Source organism: Dipodomys merriami, unplaced genomic scaffold (assembly GCF_024711535.1).
Source record: "Dipodomys merriami isolate MVZ:Mamm:240054 unplaced genomic scaffold, mDipMer1.0.p SCAF_24, whole genome shotgun sequence".
Classification (NCBI taxonomy): Eukaryota; Metazoa; Chordata; class Mammalia; order Rodentia; family Heteromyidae; genus Dipodomys; species Dipodomys merriami.
This window is the reverse complement of record NW_027203826.1, coordinates 6,059,607-6,079,218: the sequence shown is the minus strand read 5'-3', so window position 1 is coordinate 6,079,218 and position 19,612 is coordinate 6,059,607. Positions and strand designations below refer to the sequence as shown.

Below are 19,612 nucleotides of genomic sequence, written 5' to 3'. Positions count from 1 at the left end.
GTTTAGGACTAAGGAGTTGTACTGTTAAATAAATATAAACAATTGGGAAGTGAAATTTTCCTATGACCTGCATATTTAATCTTTGAGCAGTATGGAGTTACTACAAATACACTGTCCATTTATTTACACATGCATACTTATTTAATTTAAAGTCAAATACACAAAAAGCCATAATATAAACCAGATCAAACAGGGTATTATTGAAAGCTGTTGAGTGTAGACAGTCACAGATGGATCCATACTTCCCATCAGCAGCAAGGCTATAAATTTCCAATGTCAATAGCCATTCCAGGTCAAATTCAGGAAAACATCGCTGGAGTTTTCCTCCAGGTCAGAGGACAGAGGACAGAGGTGATGATTACAATGACATTTTTATCAGATTCCTGTCAACAGGAAATGACTTGGACTCCAAAGTTCAACAACAGAGTGACTTTGAGACATTTCTGTTGTCATTTTTTTGTTTTTATTCAGTCATGGGCTTGAACTAAGGGCCTAGGTGCTGTCCTTGAGCTATTTTGCTCAAGGCTAGCACTCTACCATATTAAGCCACAGTGCCACTTCCAGCTTTCTGGTAGCTAATTAGAGATAAGAGTCTTATGGACTTTCTTGCCTGGGCTGGCTACCAACCTCAGATCTCAGTCTTCTGAGTAGCTAGGATTACAGGTATGAGCTGCCAGTACCTGGTGCAATTTGAAGGAACAAAAATCATACAGATTATGGAATCAAAAAAATGCATTAACAAACTGATGGTTGCTTGCTTGGCAGATGGTATATGGTAACACATAACTAGGAAAAACAGCTGTCTATCATGAAGGGAGTTCATGTTTCACAGTTTAGGAAGTTGTGATATATGTTCTTATTGAATTAATTGGGTACAATAACTACTTTCTTAGCAACTTCCTGTTTTATTGTTTTTCTTTCTTTCTTTTTCTCTTTCTTTCCCTCCCTCCCTCTTTGTCTCTCATCCTTTTATTATTTTGGTATGTGCTGGTATTGGGACTTGAACTCAAGGCCTGGGTCCTGACCCTTACTTGGCTTTTTCGCTCAAGGCTAACATACTACTACTGGACCCACGCTCCATTTCCAGTTTTTTTGGCTTTTCTACATGGCTAGCTTTGAACCTCAGTCCTTAGATCACAGCCTTCTGAATAGCTAGGATTATAGTTGTGAGCCACCAGCACCTGGCTCTGTTTTAGTATTTCTAATACCACTTTTTTCATGTTATTTTAGGTTTTCTAATGCACTCCTTAAGACACTACCCTCAAGACAGTTAATTTTTTTTCTTTTTATTGTGAAAATACTGTACAGAGGGGTTACAATTACATGGGCAAGATAATGAGTACATTTCTTATCAAGCATTGTAGCCTCCTCCTTTGTTTCCCCTTCCCATCCCTTCCCATCCTCCTCCCCACCCCCCACCCAAGTCTCTTCCCCCCCTACCAAAGTTGTAAAGTTCGTTTATCCACATAACGACTTATACATCTCATTGTTGCAATGAATCCACCTGTATCCCTATTTAAATGATTTGTTTTTTCCCTTCCCTTCCACAAATTATACCAACCTCAAATACAGTGAAAGCAGGGGTTATACCATGGGGGAGGGACATACAAAGCAACAAAGAAATAATCTTACAAATGTGTTAGAAACTATCACCTTTAAGACAGTTATTATAGAAACATTTTTCCAAGTAACTATGCTGGCCCAACATTTTTCAGAACTGTCATTCTTGTGAAGCTAATCTATTTACATTGATCTGCATACGAACTCCATGCTCACAGCAAAGCCACCTGTTCGTTCCTCTCCTCACGATTCAAGGTAGATATGGATTCTGTCTCTTTCTACAGAAATTGAAGAGACTGGTGTGAAGTTATAGTACTGAATGGGCTAGGGATTTGAAGTCCTAAATGTCTTCAGAGGTTAGTCAATGACTTGTGATTCATAAGTACAATTTCAAAGAATTTCACAGGCAACTATGAGTGGTGCATGTTGGAATCCAGCACTCAGAAGACAGAGGCAGGAGGATCTCAAGTTCAAGGCCAGTCTGGACAACATAGCAAGATTCAGTGTCAAACAAACAAATAAACAAATAAACAAATAAAATGAGGATTTGGCTGGGTTTGGGAAAGATGTGGAGTAGAATGGAAGGGATGGCACTGATCAGGATGCACTATACTTATGATTGTTGAATTGAAATCCTTGTATACAGATATTTAAGGATACTTTCTAAAAGGTGAATAGGAACATCCTGTAGAAATAGAAAAAAAATTACATCCCAGTTTGGCATTCAGAAAACAAATTATTGATACAATTAAGAATTATTTACTGAGGCCTGGGAAGGTGGCTCAGTGGTAGAGTGCTTGCCTTGCATGCATGAGGCCCTGGGTTTGATTCCTCAGCACCACATAAGCAGAAAAAACCAGAAGTGGCGCTGTGGCTCCAGTGGTAGAGCCCTAGCCTAGCCTTGAGCTGAAGAGCTGAGGGACAGCGCCCAGGCCCAGAGTTCAGGCCCCACGACTGGACCAAAAAAAAAAAAAAAAAAAAAAGAATTATTTACTGAAAACGACATAAAGAGAAACAATTGTCAGTTTTAAAAGTTTTAAAATGTAATCAACAAAAAAGACAAAATAAAAACAAGTAACTGAAAATAACCCCCCTGAATTCAGTTTGGAATATTAATAATTAATATTTAACTGATCTGAATTGTGACATATGTGTCACATATATAATATATAAAATCTGTCATATATATGATATATAATGATACAGATAAATTATAGTTTCAGTAGAGTCTATGGCTCTATCTACATGACTCAAATAATAGGATGGGGAAGAGCATACATGTTCAGACCTAAGCAGGAAATTCTGAAAATCACAGCTGGCTCTTCACATCTTCCATAGCAAAAGGTGTGTCCTAGAAAGGGCCATCCTTTCCTTCTCATTGTCCTACTATTTGCCATGCCATAGTCCAGTGCAGACACACAGAACAGTCTGGCAGTATCCAACCTTCATTTTCCCATCCTTCCAGAGCACCACTAAGTTAAAACTATTAATATTTCTCTCGTGTTCTTTTCCAAGGAAATGGCAAAGCCTGGTAATACGACTTTCAAAGTAGCATTATTCCAAACACAGGTTTTATCTTTTCTTTTTTTCCAACAAGCCAAAAATCTCCAACAACTTAGAAAACAGACAGGTTTTAATGCATCATTAGCCATCCCCACTGGCTAGTTAACATGATGCTAAAAGAACACAATATGATTGTATACAAAGAGAGAAGGAAGGCCTTGATCTGAAGAGCTCAGGGACAGCTCCCAGGCCCAGAGTTCAAGCCCCATGACTGACCAAAAAAAAGAAAGAAGGAAGGAAGAAGGGGAAGGAAAGGAAGGGAAGGGAAGGGAAGGGAAGGGAAGGGAAGGGAAGGGAAGGGAAGGGAAGGAAAGGAAAGGAAAGGAAAGGAAAGGAAAGGAAAGGAAAGGAAAGGAAAGGAAAGGAAAGGAAAGGAAAGGAAAGGAAAGGAAAGGAAAGGAAAGGAAAGGAAAGGAAAGGAAAGGAAAGGAAAGGAAAGGAAAGGAAAGGAAAGGACGGCAGGCAGGCAAGCCAGACAGAAAGAAAGGAAGAAAGGAAAAAAGAAAGATATCCAAAATGACAACACCAGACCAGTCATTGCAACTTACAATCACTCCACACAAAATCTATCACGGTATAAAACAAAAAAATGCCAGCGAGATCCTTAGAGAAGCCACAATTTGGACAAAGCAGATACTTAAAGAACAATCTATCAAATTTCACCAAGGCTGGTGCTGGGATGAAAATGTCCATTTGCAAACAGATAATTCATCAACAAATGTACCACACATTGCCATGGCAATGCAGCCGTCAGGGACAACTCTCCTCGACAGACCTCTGCCAGGACAGATGCAGCCTTTTGGGTCATGACAGTGAGACTGAGATCCAGATTTCCTTTTGTGGAAGGCTCAGGGGAATTTATTTGGGACTAAAGCCCCCTTTTTATCAGAGCCACAGTAGAGGCAGTGAGGACAGCCACTGTTACCAGCCAGAGAATCCTGGCAGGGGATCAATGTGCCAATTTGATTAAGAGGGGAGAGAAACAGGACCATCTTCCTCACGCTTCTGCACACCTGTTAACCGGTTTTCTCTTCTTCCTGTTCATCTTGCCAGGTGGCTTATTGAAATGCACATCATGAACAGGAGGCTGCTTCTCCATCCCTCTGTGTAAACAGTTGCAGGCTGTGCTAGTCAAAATAGGTCTGGGGGAAAAGCAATGTCTTGGTGACATATTTTAGTATTTCATCTTGAGATTATAATAGAGGGGCTGGGATTTTAAATTTTATTATTTTTTTCAGCAGTCATTAATCAAAAGGAGACTTGGCTGGAAGGTGTCAAAGTAGATTTAGATTTTGGCTGTTTGGAAAAACAACTGTAAGTAAGATCCCTTGTTATCCTCCATTAGCATGTAGAGTTCTCTGCCTTCCTGCATCTAACAGGTACATTTGTGAAAATTCCTGGCTTTGTAAGAACCCTGATATAAACTCTCTAGCCCATTAAAATCATCAGTTTTATTAATTATGAAGGCAAAGTTGTAGCAGGTTTTCTATGTGCAATGCCTGGGAGAAAAGGTGGATTCAGCTAATGACTTTTCAATGAAAACAACTCAGACAAGGGTAGGCCATGGTGTCCTGCTAATGATACTCAATTACTTGGAGAAAATAAAGATATGCCTGAGAATTAAGCCACTGGGGTTCTGGATAAAGGAGAGCACTTGAAAGTAAACACAAACAATACCCCACCATTCAATATCCAGATGGTCTACACTTCAAAGTGCATTTTGAAGCAGAAACTACTTAAGAAGGGTTTGTTTTCCTTCTTCCCTGGGAATCCAGGGATTGGACTGGATGGAGCTGAGCTTTGTTATCAACTCCAGTACTGGGATCCTGAGAGGAGGTGATGTTGAGATTCGGCAATTGGAGGAGGAGAAGGGAAACATTTCCTCTCTGCTTCTGGATGGAAGGCCAGAACGAGGCCAGTACTGTAAAGTGGAACTTAGGCCTCAAACAACCTTCTCTTGTCAAGTGGTCTTAAATTTCCCTCTAAAATGCACAGGCATGCACATATACATTTTCTCTCTCTCTCTCTCTCTCCTCTCTCTCTCTCTCTCTCTCTCTCTCTCTCTTTCACACACACACACACACACACACACACACACACACACACACACACACACACACACACACACCTTTAATGCTTTTCCGGCCTCCCTCAGTACTGCCTCTACGGTAACATCGTCATGAAAGTTTATCTTCAAGGTCAATTCCCACACTTTTATTTTCTCCAACTTTCTATTGTGCTCAATCAAAAGGGGATTCTTACTAATTAGGAATCTCTCGTTGGTACACCTGGAAGGAATGTAATATAATGGGAAAACCTTGAGGTTGCGTGTGTACTATGGAAGGGAGAGTTACTAGAGAGAGAGGTCCACAGTTACTTTAGGGACCAAAAAAGTCACAAACCAGCCTTTATACTTGGAGGTGCTGCCGAGCTTCCAGGACTGTGTGTTGATATTTTTCATCAAATCTGAACATTTATATCTTTCCCTTCCACGCTTTGTTTCTCTCCCACCCTTCTTCCCTCCCTCCCTTCCTTTTTTCCTTTGTCCCTCCCTTCCACTTTTCTCTTTTCTCTCTCCTTCTCTCCCTCCCTTCTGCTTTCCCTTCCTCGGTCTTCTCTTCCTCTCTCCTTATCCTTCCCTCAATTCACAGGGTTTATATAAATAGCAGTATGAAACTAAGCAATGTAATGTCTGTACTTAACTACTATATAATTGTGCTATGCTTTTAAATTTGTCTTGTCTATCCCACCATCCTAATCTCCAAAATACAGTACTACTATTGTCACATTTTTTGTAGCAATTGGTCAGTGAGTAATAACAGAAGCTTAATTGCAGAGATACTGGAGAGCAGAGAAGAGTGAAGTTTCTGATCATGTCAGCATGTCTGAGCCTGGGTCCCTTCTAACCATTCCTACCATTCCTCATAAAAAAAAAAACAGAAAAAAAAATGAAAACAAAACAACCAAACACCTGTGGGACAGGCTGAGTGCGCTGTGTGCTGGTCTGTGATAAACTCTGCTGGGAGCATGGGAGGAAGGGGATGGAGGAGATCAGAAACAGTGCTCAAGGAAAGCTAGCTGTCTTGAAGGATCATACATGCTTTAAAACCGGCCTTGTGCTTTGAGCACAATCCTCTGCAGACCCAGACTAACCGCATTTTACTCCCACACTTCACTGGGATGGATTCTAAATTTGGAAGAACCTCATGCATAGACACTCAACTGGACAAACACATACACCAGTATCAATTCCCTGAGTAAGGCATAATTGCCATAATCCCACTGGTAGGATGTACCAATACTTAACGCAGCTTCAAAGCAATTATAAAGTGCCTATTCCTTTTTTATTTTTACCTTAAAATTTTTTTTATTGTAAAGATACTGTATGGAGGGTTTACAGTTACATGAGAAGGGTACAGAGTATGTTTCCTATGGAGCATTGTTACCCCCTCCTTTGTTTCTCCCCTACTATCCCTTTCCTCTCCACCACACCAACTCCTCCCCCACCCTGAAGTTGTGAAGTTCATTTTCAACATAGTGTCTTGTACATCTCATTGCTACAATGGGTCATCCTGTATCCTTACTTCAGCATTTTGTTATTTCCCTTCCCCTCCTCAAATTAGAAAAATGTACGTACAAGATGCAGGGCACTAGAATCAAATACAGTGAAAACAGGGGTTATATCATGGGGGAAGAACATACAAAAGAAACAAAAAAATCACATAGTATATTATAAGTACATTGAAAACAACGGCAAGAAAGATAAAACCTCTTGTGCCCCTATCTTCAGGTTCATTTTGCTTAGCATCATATGTACATATGGTCATATGTACATAGTTTTTGAGCTTTTTTGCTTGTCCTAGACATATACTACTTAATGCAAATAAGGGAAACCATGGGACCTATGTTTCTTTGGGCCTGGCTTACTTCACTTAATATAATTTTTGTCAAGTCTTCATTTCCTAACAAATGGGGTGGTGTCATTCTTTCTAATGGAGGTACAGAATTCCACTATATATATATATATATATATATATATATATATATATATATATCACATATATCACATTTTCTTGATCCATTCATCTACTGAGGGGCATCTGGGTTGGTTCCATACCTTAGCTATGGTGAATAATGATGCAATAAATATAGTTGTTTACACTCCCACCAACAATTCAGAAAGGTTTCCTTTTAGCCACATCCCCTCCAGCATCTGTTATTGTTAGATTTCTTGATTATATCCATTCTAACTGGGGTAAGATGGAATCTCAATGTTTTGATTTGCATTTCTTTTATGGCTACAGAAGTTGAGCATTTCTTCATGTATCTATTGGTCATTCTTATTTCTTCTTCAAAGAAGTTTCTCTTTAAGTCTTTAGCCCACTTACTAATGGCATGGTTGTTTCTTTGAGGATTTGTTTTTGGAGGATTTAATTTTTTGAGTTCTAAGTATATTTTAGATATGAGGCCCTTGTCTGTTGTATGGCTAGTAAAGATTTTCTCCCAGCCTGTGGGCTTTCTACTGATCTTTTTAGCTGTGTCTGTTGTCATGCAGAAGCTCTGCAGTTTAATGCAATCCCATTTGTCCAACCTTTCTTTGATTTGTTGTGTTTCTGGGTCTCTATTAAGAAAATTTTGGCCTGTGTCAAGGAGTCTTGGAGTTTCTCCCATTCCTTCCTGTAATGTTTTCAGGGTGTCTGCTTTGACTCCGAGGTCTTTGATCCATTTGGAGTTGATTCTGGTGCAGGGTGATCTAGCTTTAGTTTTTTACAGGTGTTTAACCAATATTGCCAGAACCACTTACTGATAAGGCTGTCTTTCTTCCATTCTATTTTTTTAGCTCCCTTATCAAAGATTAGGGGGCTATGGGTCTGTAGTTCATTTCTGGGTCTTCAGTTCTATTCCATTGGCCCTCATGTCTGTTCTTGTGCCAGTACCAATTTGTTTTGATTATAAAGTGCTATTCTTAATGTTAGGAACATTTTCTAAAGCCATGCTTTAACAAATTTAATATAAAATGTCTTAGTTTTTTCTTGGGGTTGTTTCAACCTAATGCAGTAGAGTTAAACACGAGAGATAAAGATTTCTTGTAGTGGTACTATTGTTTTGGTGTTTTTGTGGTGGGAGGAGGTACTGAGGTTTGATCTCAGAGCCAGGGCACTGTCCCTTGGCTTTTTTATTCAAGGCTAGTGCTCTACCAGTTGAACATCAACATCTAGTTTTTTTGTGTATGTGTGGGTTAACTGGGGATAAGAGTCTCAAGGGTTTCCTCCCTGAGCTGGCTTTGAGCTGCTATCCTTAGATCTCAGCCTCTTGAGTAGCTAGGATTACAGGTGTGGGCCACCAGCACCTAGGAATTATTTGTACTTGCTATGGTATCTTCTCCAAACTTCATGTTGAACTTCATTTCACCTTGATAGTATTGAGAAATGGGGTATTTAGGGAGTGATTGAGTTATGATGGCTCAAATCTCTTAAGTGCAACAGATGCTGTTACAAAATGAGTTGAAGGAATCAGTTTGTCCTTCTTGCCATTCTACTTTTGGCCAACCAATGATTCCGTAAGCAGGTCCTCACTAGATACCAAAGGCCATCTTCTTGATCTTGTACTCCCCAGATCCCAGAAATATAAGAAACAAATTCCTATTGTCTATTAATTACCCTGTCCTGGGGTATTTTGTCTTAGCAGCACAAAAGGACTTAAGAAAGAAGGGTAAACACTCACTGCAGTATTGGCTCTGTAAAAAGAGCATTTTTCCTACAAGTCGTTTAAATAAGGCTACAGGTGGACCTGTTGCAACAATGAGAAGTACATGTTGTCATGTCAAAAACGAACTCTACAACTTTTGTGGGGGGGGAGAATTGGGTGAGGGGGCGGGGGGAGGCTGGGAAGGGATGGGAAGGGGAAACAAAGGAGGAGGCTACAATGCTTGACAAGAAATGTACTCATTATCTTGCCCATGTAATTGTAACCCCTCTGTACAGTATTTTCACAATAAAAAATAAATTTTAAAAAAGAGCATTTTTCCTTTGTAAAAATATGAGACAAATTAAAGGGTAAAAATGGCATGTGAGCTGGTTGCTCATGGAATCTTGGGACATATAGAGAGTGGTCAAGAGGCTGATAGGACCAGCTCTTGGCAGTCTCCTTTTTCCCTGTTTCTTTTCTGTCCTTTTCTTTTATTATCTCTTTGGAGTTGTACAAAGGAGTTGCCATTTCTGGACAGCAAATTGCCCATCTTCCTTTGGAAAGTGACAGGGACACCCACTAGAGCCCAAACATGGAAGCCAAGACTTCAAGCCTATTCTCAGGCCTGATCTACTGTCTCTTCTCGAGATACCCTAACCAGCAGAATTTACTCCTTGGATGGTGTGGGCCTTTGGAATTCCTAGTGATTTATTTCTTTCTTGAGGACAAGAGACAGGTGCCTATGGCTTCATGGAGGATAGGTAAATTTAAGACTCTGAGGTTACAAGGGAAGGGTAAAAAGTGATAAATCCTCTGATTACAGCACCTTTAATATCTAAGATTGGACCTGCAGGTCACATTCCTGACACATTTAATCATTCCAAAGAGCAGACAACACATTTCCTTCATTCATTTGGGGTTCATTAGTCAGTGACCAAAGAACTATCACCTAGTCATTAAGGGTCCCAGAACATCCATCTTCTAACTAACCTCTGACAAAAGACACAAGCAGACCCAGGCCAGTCTGGATTTAGAAAAGTGTCCTGTAAACCATGGCTTAATATATGGGTAGAGGCTGTTCCCAATTTAGGAATAGAATAAGTAGCTGAGGTTTCGGCCCTCTCTCCTAGAGGACAAGTTGTTATGACAAGCTGGCTGGTAGCGATAGAGACTAATCTGATTCTCCAAGAACCCTGTCCTACCTTTCCCATTGGAGCTGGTTTTCCTCCCAGGAAACTCCTGAAAAGCTTGAGCTTGGCTAAATCCTTTCTGCTATTCATGGCAGTGTTCCTGTTCTCTGGATAACCATTCTGGATAATACCTGTCCAGGCTTCTTGCCCCCACCCCCTCACCCCCCACTTTGACTTAATTCTCGTAGCCCCAGGAGGCTAGCATCCTAACTCCTTGTTTCAGCTTCAGAGTGCTCAAGGGGCAGTGCTGGGTCCAAACTCAGGATGAACTGAGTCCAGGGCCAAGATTTTAACCTCCACATCAGTTTTGTTGTTTGGTTGTTGTTTGTCTTTTTGACAGTACTAGGGTTTGGCCTCAGGGCTTGGCACTTGCTAGGTAGGTACTATATCACTTGAACCACAGTCATAGTCCTTTTTTGTTTTAGTTATTTTTCAAATAGAGTATTGAGTGATTTCCAGAGACAGCCTGGACCACAATTCTCCTACTTATGCTGCCCACTCATCTCCTGGGATGGCAGGTGTCTACCACGTCAATCGGCTTTTTGTTGTTTGTTATTGTTGAGATGTGATCTATCTTTTTACCTGGCCTAGCCTAGAACCATGATCCTTCTGATCTTTTCCTCCTCATTAGCTGGGATTACAGAGGTTAGCCATTGTAACTGGCTGTTGTGATTTGGTAATGTTCTAGATCTGAAACATGTCTTGGGCTACAGGCCTGACTGGGGTTCTAAATGGCCAGGTTGGGCTACTCACCCCAAATAATGCAAATAAAAATATTGGTGAAGGAAAGGGTTTTAATCAACACAGGTAGAGCTGGGAGATAGAAACAAGCATTTCAAACTCCAAGAAATGGAAAAACAGGGATTTTTGTTGTTATAGTTGCTGTTTTTCTTTTCTTTTCTTTTTGTGTTGTTTGTTCATTTATATGTTTGGGGAGGATAATTAGGGGCACAGAAATGGTGGGGCAAACGGTGAACAAATGCAGCAATGGTAGTCACAAGACATTAGTGGAAAATGAACTATACAATTTGTGGGTGGGGACAGAGGGAATCACTGGGAGAGAATGAGGGAAAGGGGTGACAAGGTTCAAAAAGAAAAAAAGTACTCATTACCTGACTTATGTAACTGTAACCCCTCTATACATCACCTCTACAATAATGAAGTATATATTAAAAAAGAGAAAGAAAGTGGGCTGGGAAGGTGGCTCAGTAGTAGAGCGCTTGCCTTGCATGCTTGAGGCCCTGGGTTCGATTCCTCAGCACCACATAAACAAAAAAGAAAAAAGCCGGAAGTGGCGCTGCGACTCAAGTGGTAGAGCGCTAGCCTTGAGCTAAAGAGCTGAGAGACAGCGCCCAGGCCCAAAGTTCATCAGGCCCCACGACCAGACCCCCCCCCCCCCAAAAAAAAAGGAGAAAGAAAGGCTTTCAGCACATCTTCAAGTACTGACATGAGCTTTAGGTTTAAACAGAGGAAGAAAAAATTGGTGCAAGGTCAAAAGGTCTGCATAGTTAAGCAGTCTGGGTCAAAGTGTGGTCTGATTCACTGTTATCTCAAATCTGGTTCTGCAAGATGGTCCAAAAATGTCCTTGTTGCTTGAGGGGACAACTTGCTTATACTAGTTGATTGCTCCAGCTTCGGGCTTGTGAGGCTCTGCTGTTTCTGGGACCCACAGTGACTACAGCTTTAGGAAAATGCCTGGAGACTCTCCCCTGCCTTTGGGGAGGGATGAGACAGGGGGCACTGTAAATGCTGACAGTAAGACACCAGAGTTACTCTGTGCCTTCAGCCTTGCAGAATGAGACGAGTTAGGTGTGACTGTTTTGTGGACCAAGCTCCTTGAGGAATGAACATGTCTTTGTTCAGAGTTAAGCAGGAGTCTGATCCACAACAGTAGAGACAGATGTAAAATGAGGGCAGGGATGCTGGGACTTTAATCCTGCTCATAGTTACTTTGTGGATCCAAGAGAGGCATCAGTACTGTTTACCAATAGTCCCTCTAGAAAGTGGACATACAAATACTCATTTAAGGGGGCTGGGAAGGTGGCTCAGTGGTAGAGCGCTTGCCTTGCATGCATGAGGCCCTGGGTTCAATTCCTCAGCACCACATAAGCAAAAGAAAAAAGCCAGAAGTGGTGCTGTGGCTCAAGTGGTAGAGAGCTAGCTTTGAACTGAAGAGCTGAGGGACAGCGCCCAGCCCAGAGTTCAGGCCCCACGACTGGACCCCCCAAAAAAAACCAAAAAACAAAAAACAAATACTCATTTAATTCTCACAAGTTCTGTGAAGGAGGACCATCATGGTTGCATTACTCAGAGAGGGAACATGAGGCACAGAGCATTTGCTTACTCCTCTATCTGTGCATCTATTGGTTTGGACCAAACCTTGAATCCAGACAGTCTACCCTAGAATCTCATTAGAGTTTCTCACAAATGTGAAATAGTAAATTTCTGTTATAGAGGGAAATTCTTGTGGTTTTCATTATAGTATATTATACTTTCACAAGATGTATCTTCTCCCTAAATGTAAGCTTTCAAATAAAGCTATATAATGCATTCCCATACTAAGTTTGAGCTTCCCTTATCTTAAAAGGGAAAATTCCTAAACATCTCCAAAAGTAAAACTTCTGGAGCATCAACGTTTGCCACAAGTGGAAAATTCCACACCATGAAAAGGTTTCATGCACAAAATTATTAAAAGTATTGTACAGAATTAGAACAAGGTTATGTGTGCAAAGTATAAATACATCAAATGAAATCTAAACTTGAGTCCTAGCCCCAAAATATATCATTATGCATATACAAATTCTGCATATGTAATTATTCCAAAATCTGAAAAAAACAAACAAAAACCCAGAATTGGAACCTCTTCTGATCACAAGCTTCAGATAAGAAGTTACAGGATCCTTCCAGAAGCTCAATTTAACTAGGAGGGCTTTTAAATACTTGACTCTGTGTGTGTGTGTGTGTGTGTGTGTGTGTGTGTGTGTGTGTGTGTGTGTGTGTGTGTGTGTGTGTGTGTGTGTGTGTGTGTGTGTGTGTGTGTGTGTGTGTGTGTGTGTGTGTGTGTGTGTGTGTGTGTGTGTGTGTGTGTGTGTGTGTGTGTGTGTGTGTGTGTGTGTGTGTGTAAAAGCATATACTAATGGCTTTAATTCCTTTCATTGAACTCTGACTTCAATGAATCTCTGGTAAAGAAAAGATTCTGGAGAAAATAACCCTAACAAGAACCTTCTCAGCATTGAGCAACCCTGCCCCACCCCCAGGACACCTCACATTGAGAGACCAGGGGCCAGATGGGGTGGTGTGCTTTGTGATGCAGATTGAGAAAGGGTGAGGAGGTGAGCCAGAAACCCCAACAGCCCAGAGCTGAAACAGAGGAGCCCAGCTAATGAGAGGAGAGCAGATCTGCCAGAAGCAGGAAGCCCTGGGTAGACTGGGCTGGAAGGAGAGTTGCAGAGAATTAGAGAGAAAGACATTTTTGACATCTTTGAAAGCAAGACAGAGAAGCACAAAAAGTCAACCGAATGGCAGAAAACTACATTCATGGAAAAGTATATTTCAGGATGCTGAGTTGTAATTCATGAACAAGAGGCCTCTTTGGATTCTTTGAGACTATTCAGGGAAATTTAAAAGGTTTTTCAATGCTATATGATGTTTCTTTCCTGTGCCTCTGGAATGAGGCTGGCGTCCGGGGGCCTGACTTTATCTGGGTTTATAGAACTATTAGAAGGACTCTGATGGCAGCAAAATCATTAACAAGAACAGGAAGAAAATGGATGGAGTCATTTTCAGCTCCAGTAATTCCCTGGTCTAAGTAGTGCCATGGAATTTTTAAAATGGAAAAAGCACATCTGAAATATAGGTGGTGGTAGAACAGCATACTTCCTCTACTTGTGAAAAATGTTCACAATCTGACTTGGACTGCTGACTGTAGGCCGACGGGCATTGGGCATGGCGCTGCAGACTCTGCCATCCTCTCCTCTGACAAGTCTAGACCTCTTCCCACCATTATCCTCGACCTCGTCTAAACCTCTTCCCACCTCGTCCTCATAAAACAAAACATTGCTTCCAGTTGATAGGAATCTCCAAATGATTTTCCTCTGGAGAATGAAAATGGTCTGACAGTGACAGTGACAGCGCTCTTCAGGACCAAAGTGTCTGATGGCTTAATGGTGAATGGTGCAGTAAATAACAACACAGTTCCCTTAGGTAGCTTTGAGCAAGTCTATTTTAGTAACACGTTCTGCTCAATCTGCCTGTGGAAGGTGGGAGCTTTTCTGAAGATTTCTCTTTGGGGAAGAGATGAGGAGGATTGATTCAGAAGGACATCTAAGCAATGCAAATCAATTCAAATCAAGCACAGAGGGGCCATAGCTAGTTGGGCTCTGTGCATGTATGGATGGTCCTCAGGGATCCCCTTCACTCCTTGCTTGCTTTTCATCTGTTTTGAAGCTATTTAAATGTAGATTAAGACATCTTCAACATTCTCATAGCTGACTTTTCATTCTGTTTCCTCAAAGAGTACCTGTGACAGCAACATGATCTGTCATTTCTAAGACTTTCATGATTTAAATCATAAATCAGACTTCTGTTTCCCAATGGACAGCAAAGCTGAAAAGGCCCACATAGTTGGACACAAGCGGTCTGAAGGAGAAATCATGAGGACAGCTACAGTTCTGTGTTCATCTTCTCTAGCTTTCTTGCAGGCAGCATTACCCTTTCAGGAATGCTCTTGTACTTGAAGATCTAAATTAGCCAAAGCTCCTGAGTGCAAGGGTTTTCAAGGGTGATGGATGCACAGCATGACATGGCTCAGCATTTTCTTACTCAATCTGAGACAAGAGGTAAATCAGGGAAAATAAGGCTTGAGAGACAGCAGCCAGGAATTCAGAGACAGTCTTTATGAGTAGCTCTATTAGAAACATATAGGCATTATTTTCCTTGCTTTAAGCCTTATACTCTTCATAAACGATAGTGTTAGTAAAAAGAAAAAATACTTTAAAGAATCTCTCTCTCTCTCCCTCTCTCTCTCTCTCTCTCTCTCTCTCTCTCTCTCTCTCTCTCTCTCTCTCTCTCTCTCTCTCTCTCACACACACACACACACACACACACACACACACACACTTTTCTTGCTTGCCCAAAATGATTAGTATACTCTGGAAACTGAGCAAGGAAATCTTATTGAAAAAAAGCTGGATGCCAGTGGCTCAAGCCTGTAATCCTAGCTACTCAGGAGACTAAAATCTGAAAATCAAGGTTCAAAGCCAGTCAGAACAGGTAAGTGCATGGGACTTTTATCTCCAATTAAGCACTAAAAAAGCTGAAAGTGGAGCTATGGCTCAAGTGGTTGAGTACTAAGCTTTCAGCAGAAACTAAGCTCAGGGACAGTGCCTAGGCCCTGAGGTCAAGCCCCAGAAAAAGACAGATACTCATTCTGGAAAAACAAACTATGTTTTACTTATCTCAAGGATTGACACCTGACTTGAATGGAGCATATGGCAGAATCATCCTTTTTTTGAAAGGATACCCAAACATCAATGACCCAAACTAAGTGAGTAGGCTAACCTCAAAATCTCTGGCTCAAGGCCCAAAGAAGCATAGGTCCCATGGTTTCCCTTATTTGCAATATCTAGTATAGGTATGAGTCAAGCGGAAAAGGTCAGATAATGTGATGTTAGGAAAATGAACCCTTAGATATGTATTTTAATGTTTTCGTTTCTTTCATGCATGTGTTTCTAACGCATTTATAAGATTATTTCTTTGTTGCTTTGTATGTCCCTCCCCCACAGTGTAACCCCCGCTTTCACTATATTTGATGTCAGTATAACATGTGGAGGAGATGGGGACAAACAAGTCGTTTAAGGATTCAGGTGGACCTGTTGCAACAATGAGAAGTACAAAATGTCATGTCAAAACCAACTTTACAATGTCGGTGTGGGGGGGGGGGAGGGGGGTATGATTGGGTGGGGGGAGGGGGGAGGCTGGGAAGGGAGGTGAAGGGTAAACAAAGGAGGAGGCTGCAATGCTTGGTAAGAAATGTATGCATTATCCTGCCCATGTAATTGTAGCCCCTCTGTACAGTATGTTCTCAAATAAAATAAAATAAAATTAAAAAAAAATAATTAGTATATGTCTAGGACAGTCCTAGCAGAGATCACAATAGCTCAATAGTTATGTGCATATGATCATATAAAATGATGCTAATTGAAATGAACTCCAAGATATCGAAAGAAGTGTTATTTTAAATATATTTTGTGAAGTTAAATAAAAAAAAAATCTCTGGCTCAGTTGGCTAAGCAGTATAACAGAAAGGATGACAGAATAGACCAGGTATTATAACAAAGAGAAATACTTACCCAAGGTGAGTTTGAGCCATACTCCAACCACGAGTCCCCCAATGTTAGAGCACTCACTGTACCTGTGATCAGTCATGTCAGCATCCTTGTCCGAGTAGTGTATATCCATTCAGCTTTCCTTCACTTTGCTGTACTAATGAACTTTCTTGTTCTCTACCTTGATGTGCCTTCAAATTCTTTTTTGGCACAGCATCAAGAACTCAGTACCTAAAGGTAAGGCAGAGTCCCGTCTCTCTTTTGAGGATTTTTCTGGAACATCAGCAGTCAGCAATTCTGTAATGTTCTACATCTAAGGCAGTGTACATAGCATGCCTTTCCCCAGATCAAACCAGGGTGAACGCAGCTCCTCTCTGCAGGACCCACAGAGGTGCATGTGACATCTGAGGATCATGTTGTACATACCCTAAGAGATAGATACTCCTCCCACCAGAATGCCTTTCTACCTTCTGTACCCATACCGTGTCCATTTCCAGCACCAGCCCTTAGCACTACAACAGGAGACTATCCTACAGAGCAGCTCCTGTTACCCACTGCTGCTGAAGAATTTCAGCCTTGACATCCTTCCTGTGCTAGGCCTTCAGTATCTCTCCTAACTGATGAGAACCAAGGGATGACCGACTGTTTTGTGGCTCCTTCAAAACTTTCCATGGTAGCCTGGCCCTGTCTCCCTAAACCCCATTCTAATCAGCCTGTAACCTACTGTCTTCCACTTGGCCATTTCATTGTCTGTCTTACTTGCCAGGGTCCATGCTCTGTCAACTTCCACAATCTGTGGAAGCCAATCAAACAGCCAAAGACCAGACACCTGTAAGTGATCTCACACATTTACAATAGCTTGCATGCTTCTTTCCATGGCAGGCCTCAAACCATATGCTACTATCATCACTTCTTGCATAGCTAGGATAGTAAGTACATGCCATCACATCTGGCTTGTTTGTTGAGATAGAGCTTTGACAACTGTGGTCTCGAATCCAGATCTTTCTGATTTCCACCTCCTGAGTTGCTGGGATTACGGCTGTGAACCACCCCACTTGGCCTCTGTCCTGACTTCTTTTGTAAAAGGTAAATGTGCAAGCTGGGCGTGTTGGTGAAGGCCAGGTGTGGTGATTTATATGTAATCCCAGTAATCCCTGCTCAGGAGATTGAGATCAGATTGTTGTTTGAGGCCCGTCAGTACAAACAAGTAAGATCTTACCTCAAAAACAAGTTGTATATGGAGGCACACACCTATGGTACCAATCACTCAGGAGATGGAGTAGAAGGATCTTGTTCTGAGTCTGGCTGAGCAAGAACTCAAAATATCTAAACCTATCTAAAACTAAATGCAAAAGGACTGGGGTTATTGCTCAAGTTATAGGTTGAGTGTTTCCTTATTAGCAAGCTAAAAGTCCTGAGTTCAGTCCCAGGGCTGTGAGGGGAAAAAAAAGTTAGCAGGAAAACTTTTTGCCTGGGTTGCCCAGAACTATGATCTTCAGAATCTCGACTTCCTGAGTAGCTGGAATTCAGGTGTGAGCTATCACACACAGCAACACTTACCATATCAACACTTACATATCAAATCTCTCTTCTAATTATTTGGAAATATATAGGATAAAACTTAACTGTAGCCACTCTGCTTTTCAGTGGAATGCTAGGTTCTATTCTTCATTTCTGTCTATAACACTGTGCTTGTTGAGCAATCTCTCCTCATTCAGAGTAATCCTTTAAATGTCAGCCAAGCACCACTGGCTCATACTTGTTATCTTTACTGAGGAAGCTGAGATTTGGAGGATGGAGGTCTGAAACTAGCCAGGGCAGAAAATTCCATGAGACTTCATCTCCAAATAGTCAGAAAATATGCAGCACTAGAGGCCTGGCTCAAATGATAAATTGCTAGCCAAGCAAGCTGAGCAAGTATGAGGCCCTGAGTTCAAATCCTGGTAGTAGCAAAAACCCATGTCAGACTTCCTCCTCTCAAAACCCTTTTTTTTGACTCCTATTACTTTTAGAATAGAATCCAGGTCTTACCTGAGCTACAGGGCCCAGCTGCCTCTCTGAGTTTACCATCCAGACACAAAAGTTGGGGGCTTCCTTGCTCAGAACCCAACAGTCAGCTCCCATATGGAGATCTGACCTGTTGTTCCTCTTCTGAAACATCCCAGGTATCTCCCTATATAGCTCATTGCTTTCAGGTGTCTACACAAAGATCAACACTTCAGATAGAATTTTCTGACTGATCTTCTGTCTGTCACCCTCAGTCCATTTTCATTCTGCTTGTTCCCCAGATATCAGCCTGATCCCATACATCCATCTCTCTTGCCACTGCCTGGCTCAACCCTAGACTTTAAGTACACTGGGACAGTCATTGGATTATTACATGTCCTATCTGCAAGTAAGAGCCAGTTAGAAAAGCACTTCTTGAATGCGTAATTTGGATTTTCAGTATTTGGCTAGCATTTAAAGCAAACTGTATTTCTAAAAATTGGCATTTTCACAGCTAAATCAGAAGAGAGAAGCCAGGGAACAAAGAGAAAAGCCACTGTCAAAACTTAAGATCTTTACCATTTTTCAATAAGACTTCTGAAGTGAGTGAAAGAAAGAGATCCGATCTAAAACATACATATTAAATGCCAAGGAGCTTAGTGCATCAATGAAACAATGCTTCTTCAGCCTGCTGAGAATTGAGGTTCAAACCCAACCTGGGCAGATAAATCTGAGAGACTCTTAGCTCCAATTAACCAGCAAAAAGCCAGACATGGAAATATATCTCAGATGTTGTGCCAGCCAGGAGCAGAAAAAGCTGAGTGAGAACATGAGGCCCTCAGTTCAAACCTCAGTACCAGAACACACAGACATAGACACAGAAACAGACACAGACACACACAGACACAGACACAGACACAGACACAGACACAGACACACACACACACACACACACACAGACACACACACACACACACACACACACACACACACAGAGGTTTCTTCATACTTTGACAATTCCTTCTGTGGTTACAGATCAGCATCAACAAAATCAACAATGACATTTACACAATAAAGCATGGCCATCTCTAGTTGGAAAGGGAATCCAAATGTAATTTGGCTAATCTTGGCTTTCATACTGGAAATAAAACACAATCTAAAATAGAGATTTGTACCTCTGTGGCTTTGTTTTCAACTTGAAATTTCTTAGTTTCAAGAATGTGCTTTTTAAAAAATACTTTTGTAGGTGTGCTGTTTTTACTTCACCCTGATACCTTCAATTTTTTCTTTTTTGTGGGT

At 41.3% G+C, this 19,612-nt stretch overlaps 1 protein-coding gene across 2 annotated transcripts in view; it reads right to left on the bottom strand.

Moving 5' to 3' along the window:
* The window catches only part of CUNH1orf21 (chromosome unknown C1orf21 homolog), a 302,366-nt gene that overhangs the window by 82,355 nt on the left and 200,399 nt on the right, over positions 1-19,612 (bottom strand). The gene's annotated exons all lie outside the window — the stretch shown is intronic.